Raw genomic sequence first — 7,215 nt, forward strand, 5'->3', positions numbered from 1 at the left:
TGCCCTAGTTGATAGTCAGGAAGCAGTACACCGGCCTGCCAGACCCACCAGTGGTGTCTGGCATGAGATGGCCATTAAGCAATCTCTCAACAAGGACTGTGGGAAGCATCAGCATCTCTGCACAAAAGATAAGGCTCTGACCAAGTATTACCTGACTGCACATTTTAAGGCAACTGTAACAGCAATGACAAAACAAATGTGTGGGATGCAGCCTTCTACAACAGATCTCTGCGAAGAAGCTACCACAACGTGGATGGCTGCAGAGGAAACTGCTGTCCAAGATATTATAAAAGTTGTGGCTGAAAGAATAGCAAATCCTCTGAAAATTGAACCTGGAACAAGCCCAGACAACAAGACAGCCACTTGTGAACATTGCAATGTCTCCTGGGGCCCCCACCTGAAATTGCAAAATAGTTGTGCATTATCAGAGAGAATGGCACACAAGAAATGAAGCAGTAGGTTGCAAATCTTTGATCCTATAAAAAGGCTTAATCTCAAATTATTTGGTAATCGCAACAAAATAGTTGAACAAAAGAAGCAGCAGACAGCACAAGCAGTAACTATTGGTCATGAGATATTCAACAAGCTGACAATTATTGTCCAGTCCAGATGTTGATAACCAGAGTTTGATGAAATATGAGCTGGCACCTGTCCACTTTCCCTCTTCAACTTGGATGAATCTCTAAGACAGACCCAAAAGAGCAACACGCTGTCTTAGCTTGAGAAGAAATCTGTCAACTGTTGAGTTACCAGCATCTGACAAGCCAACATTAGCTATAACTGACCTCACGATGCATCTGCAGATGGTGCGCGCTGGAACTGCCAAGTGCAAAACTTTGGGGGCGCTGTCTGATCAGCTGCTGAACATTAGCCTGGGATTAAAATGACAATACATAGCTGTTGGTGGTGACAATTATGCAAATGAAGAATCAATCAAATCTGTTAAGAGGGGAATGTCCAAACACAAGAAGTTCAGAACCCCACTGTGTTAGCACCATTACCAAAGCAACGCTTAAAAACAAGATCAGCTTCAAAGAATAAATCAGACATTGCCACCTTTCTCCCGAGTCAATGGATTGTGAAGTGTGAACTGAGATCACCACCTGGTCATGAAGTATACCTTGATGGAGGGTTTCACAACATTGCATGAACAGTGAAGGTAGTGCCTGCCAAACATTCTTCAGTACCGGACCTCGAGGCAGATCACGAGGAAGCAGTCATGCACGTTGCTCGTTCAAAGCAAATGCTTGGAGTAAACAGGGTACTAATGTGGAGCTTGGACTCAGATGTTACATCTATGTGCCCAAGATATTGCTCTATTCTTGGAATAGATTAATTCTATTTCAAAACTTGGCACTGGCCAAAAGAGAAGAGATTCATTCCCATGCACAGAGTGGATATGGATCTGGGAACTAAGTGTCTCATTCTGCCAAAGAATGAGAAGTGTCTCATGCTGTCAGTGGATGTGACTACATCAGCTTTCAGTGGCATGGGAAAAAAAGAGATGGCTGAAGACAAAAGCTGAGAATCCAGAGCTCACAGAGGGTTTGAAAGGTCTTGGGAGCAGTACATTTCAGATAGAGAAAGGGACAGAGGGAGCCTGGTATTTTTATTGTACTGTGGTAAGAAACTGTGGATAATGTGCACTATGAGTTGTTTGCTAAGAAGAAAACCAGTGAGAAATTGCCACCAATGATGGACTCCTTCAGGCAGCATCTGAAACATGCAAATACATGTGGAATCATGCAACAATTCAGCATCTTCAAGTGTCCCTTGTCAACAACTGTTGGCTGATAGTAGCATGGGATAGCTTGGGCCTCACATGATGGTGCTGCCACCTACTACAGAAGCCATCCTCACCTTTGTGCAGCATGGCTATGAGAATACCTGGGCAACAAGGAGATGCAAATGCCACAGGGAAGATTTGGTGTGAGCTCTTATGCCGGCAGCTGTGGCAGTGTGGCAACAGAGCATTGAACACATCAGTCACAGATTTGGAGGGGGAGGAGAAATGTTTCAATCATCTGCAAATTACTGTGACTATTTTTGTGACTAAATATAGCTTGAAGGGGTTGCTGCATTAGACATTCAGGAGCTCAGTTATATGTAGAAGGTTACACAAGAGTATGTGGTTATAATGTATAATTCACATGATATATTCATACAAGACATTCTATGGTCCTAAGAGTAATTACTGTTGTATAAGCAGTTTACATGTATTGTCATAGTTCTCAGTGATAGTAAGACGATAATTTACAGTCGTACCATGCGTGCTTTAGATTTAGGTCTCCAGCCAAACAGCGTCAAAAATATATGTTCTATAATTGGGGAGTAAGGGTCTTACTACCAGTATAACTTCATCAAAATAGCATACAGGGAAAGTTCTCAAATCAGTCCATTTTACAAATAATGACAAATATTTTGATGTGTTACATGGTACAAACAAACTCATATTGTTGTGTGACTACAGTCTTTTGCTTGAGCCAAAAGCAAAAAAGTATGGGGGAAATGCATATCTATCAACTGGGGCTAAATATTTCCCAAACTGTACTATTTTGAGTACATAGTTGTATTATCAATTGTATTTAGAAGTTTCCTGACAATTTTGGTCAGAACTGAACTATATTTCTCTGAGTTATGGCCCTTTTTGTGATTTTATGATTTTTTCAGATTGGATGCCCAATTATGTTTAAACATTACATGATACAGAAAACCTGCACCACTTCCCACATCTACATCCACATCCACCCTTGTCATGACCACTAGATATGTGGCTAACGTGGTAGCAATGAAATTTTTCTAGCTGATTGGTTACCCCTTAGTTCCCAAAATGGGTCTCGGTTGGCAGACTAGCATCTTTAAAGGGAAATCTCATTAGGAGTCCTGTCTCCATCAGTGCACTGGCTAAGAAAGAGCATGGCACAGTCAATTTCTGCACTGGAACGTTTCATGTGGAATAAATTTAAAACGCACCCATGGGTGCATGAGTTTCCAAACTGTGGAGATGGTGGTGGAAGAAGTAAAACTCCCACTAACTCTCACTTGAATGTGTGTTTGCACTAACATTCATGTTGGAATTCTTTACACAGCGAGCTATGTCACTGATTTCACTGCTGTTTCAGTTATCATATAGGAAAAAAATACCACCCATCTTAAGTCATTAATAGTACAGTCTGAATGACCAACAGCAAATCGTCAAAAGCTAATCAAAGTAAACAGTTAATCCACAGCCCATAGGCTGAAACAGTTTCACATGGAGTATTTAGATAATTCTGAACAACAAATTCACACAAATTGGAGTTTTTGCAGGAAATCCACTAACAGAAAAAAGGTCTAAATTTGTCAAATAAATGATGTGTTACAATTTCAAACGCTTTAGCCAGCTCCACCCATAGCAAAAATTTGAATCTTAAATCTAGTAGAACAAGGTGGGATGTGTTGAAATATATAGATAACTAGCAACAGGCATTCACAAGAAAACTACTTGGCTCTGAGGAGCTAGTGGACCCACAAGTCACCAGCAGAAATTTAGATCAGTTCTTTGGAATCCACACTATTGGGTAGGGTTCCAAGTACTCGGCATCCACAATTAGGCCAAATTGTCAAAAGCACCCAGCACGTAGAGCTCTTTTGAAAATTCAGCCACTTATTTTGGTTCCTAGATGGGAGCTGAGCTGTGTTGAAAACCTGGCCCTAACCACTTGAAAATGACGAACTGGCTTTGGACCCGGTGTTGTCTCTCCGTGGGCATAAGATGCAAGAGAAAAATGAAACCGTGAGGGCAAAAGAGATCCTGTCCAAGAACAACAGTCAGAAATCGATGCTCTGCTAACTTGTTTTCTAACTGGGCCTCCCTCCCAGTTCACCCCAAGCGGCACATGGCCTGAACTGCTGATGGATCAGCACCAGCACACATATAGCTGTAAATAGATCCTATACAATGGTGTTTCATGTTGTATTTTTCAGCTTGCCAGCAGATATATATATGCCGTGTGTCTGTGCGCGTGAGCGAGAATTTAACCCTGGAATAATAGCTACAACACTGCCCATATTATTTGTATTATGGTAACACCTAGAGACTCTAGTCAGGATCAGGGCCCTATTGTGGCATAGACAATTGACTTGCCTATGGTCACACAGCAGATCGATCGCCAAACTAGACACAGACCTCAGGCCTCCTGACTCTCAGCCCAGTGTCCGATCTGCTAGACTGTACTGCCCCTCATAACTGAAAAAGTGTACAGCTCTCATGACAGGTGGGATACCTTCCCCATCACCTTCAGTTCTTCTCCATCACTGTGTTTACTACCCCACCATTTCTAGTATCACCTAGTATCAGAAATGCTCCCAGTTCCACACGCAGGGCCAGGTAGGCAGGCAGAGCTTCAGAGTCTCAATACGTGGATGAGACGATGGTGTAGAGAGGAGGGGTTTACATTCATTAGGAACTGGGGAAACTTCTGGAATGGCGGGAGCCTATACAGGAAGGATGGGCTCCACCTAAACCAAAGTGGAACCAGACTGCTGGCACTAAACATTAAAAAGGTTGTAGAACAGTTTTTAAACTAGGAGATGGGGGGAAAGCCGACTGCTGCAGAGGAGCATGTGGATCGGACAGAGACTTCTCTTAGGGGAGAGTCTAATGATAGAGAATCTCCAGGTTATAGTCAGGAGCAGAGGATGGAAGAGGATAAAGTAGGGGCCAGATCAGATGATAAAATAAAAAGAATCTGATACATCAGAAAAGGGCAGACAAATAAACAGTGGTAACTATAGCAGGACCGCTTGGAAATAGTGACTATAATACAATAGCATTCAACATCCCTGTGGTGGGAAGAACATCTCAACAGCCCAACACTGTGGCATTTAATTTCAAAAAGGGGAACAATGCAAAAATGAAGGGGTTAAACAGAAGTTAAAAGGTACAGTGACTAAAGTGAAATCCCTGCAAGCTGCATGGGCGCTTTTTAAAGACACCATAATAGAGGCCCAACTTCAATGTATACCCCAAATTAAGAAACACAGTAAACTAACTAAAAAAGAGCCACCGTGGCTTAACTATGTAAAAGAAGCAGTGAGAGATAAAAAGACTTCCTTTAAAAAGTGGAAGTCAAATCCTAGTGAGGCAAATAGAAAGGAGCATAAACGCTGCCAAATTAAGTGCAAGAATGTAATAAGAAAAGCCAAAGAGGAGTTTGAAGAACGGCTAGCCAAAAACTCCAAAGGTAATAACAAAATGTTTTTTAAGTACATCAGAAGCAGGAAGTCTGCTAAACAACCAGTGGGGCCCCTTGATGATCGAGATACAAAAGGAGTGCTTAAAGACGATAAAGTCATTGCGGAGAAACTAAATGAGTTCTTTGCTTCAGTCTTCACGGCTGAGGATGTTAGGGAGATTCCCAAAACCTGAGCTGGCTTTTGTAGGTGACAAATCTGAGGAACTGTCACGGATTGAAGTGTCACGAGAGGAGGTTTTGGAATTAATTGCTAAACTTAACATTAACAAGTCACCGGGACCAGATGGCATTCACCCAAGAGTTCTGAAAGAACTCAAATGTGAAGTTGCGGAACTGTTAACTAAGGTTTGTAACCTGTCCTTTAAATCGGCTTCTGTACCCAATGACTGAAAGTTAGCTAATGTAATGCCAATATTTAAAAAGGGCTCTAGAGGTGATCCCGGCAACTACAGACCAGTAAGTCTAACGTCTGTACCGGGCAAATTAGTCGAAACAATAGTTAAGGATAAAATTGTCCGACACATAGAAAAACAAACTGTTGAGCAATAGTCAACATGGTTTCTGTAAAGGGAAATCGTGTCTTACTAATCTATTAGAATTCTTTGAAGGGGTCAACAAACATGTGGACAAGGGGGATCCAGTGGACATAGTGTACTTAGATTTCCAGAAAGCCTTTGACAAGGTCCCTCACCAAAGGCTCTTATGTAAATTAAGCTGCCATGGGATAAAAGGGAAGGTCTTTTCATGGATTGAGAACTGGTTAAAAGACAGGGAACAAAGGGTAGGAATTAATGGTAAATTCTCAGAATGGAGAGGGGTAACTAGTGGTGTTCCCCAAGGGTCAGTCCTCGGACCGATCCTATTCAACTTATTCATAAATGATCTGGAGAAAGGGGTAGACAGTGAGGTGGCAAAGTTTGCAGATGATATTAAACTGCTCAAGATAGTTAAGTCCAAAGCAGACTGTGAAGAACTTCAAAAAGATCTCACAAAACTAAGTGATTGGGCAACAAAATGGCAAATTAAATTTAATGTGGATAAATGCAAAGTAATGCACATTGGAAAAAATAACCCCAAATATACATACACTATGATGGGGGCTAATTTAGCTACAACAAGTCAGGAAAAAGATCTTGGAGTCATCGTGGATAGTTCTCTGAAAATGTCCATGCAGTGTGCAGAGGTGGTCAAAAAAGCAAACAGGATGTTAGGAATCATTAAAAAGGGGATAGAGAATAAGACTGAGAATATATTATTGCCCTTATATAAATCGATGGTACGCCCTCATCTCGAATACTGCGTACAGATGTGGTCTCCTCATCTCAAAAAAGATATACTGGCACTAGAAAAGGTTCAGAGAAGGGCAACTAAAATGATTAAGGGTTTGGAACAGGTCCCATATGAGAAGAGATTAAAGAGGCTAGGACTCTTCAGCTTGGAAAAGAGGAGACTAAGGGGGGATATGATAGAGGTATATAAAATCATGAGTGATATGGAGAAAGTGGATAAGGAAAAGTTATTTACTTATTCCCATAATACAAGAACTAGGGGTCATCAAATGAAATTAATAGGCAGCAGGTTTAAAACAAATAAAAGGAAGTTCTTCTTCACGCAGCGCACAGTCAACTTGTGGAACTCCTTACCTGAGGAGGTTGTGAAGGCTAGAACTATAACAGAGTTTAAAAGAAAACTGGATAAATTCATGGTGGTTAAGTCCATTAATGGCTATTAGCCAGGACGGATGAGGAATGGTGTCCCTAGCCTCCGTCTGTCAGAGGGTGGAGATGGATGGCAGGAGAGAGATCACTTGATCATTGCCTGTGAGGTTCACTCCCTCTGGGGCACCTGGCATTGGCCACTGTCGGTAGACAGGATACTGGGCTAGATGGACCTTTGGTCTGACCCAGTATGGCCTTTCTTATGTTTTTACCTGCTGTCAGGACAGCTGGGTGACCTGCCATGGCTGGAGCAGCAGGGA

The sequence above is a fragment of the Trachemys scripta genome, chromosome 8 (genome assembly GCF_013100865.1).
Source record: "Trachemys scripta elegans isolate TJP31775 chromosome 8, CAS_Tse_1.0, whole genome shotgun sequence".
NCBI classification, from domain to species: Eukaryota; Metazoa; Chordata; order Testudines; family Emydidae; genus Trachemys; species Trachemys scripta.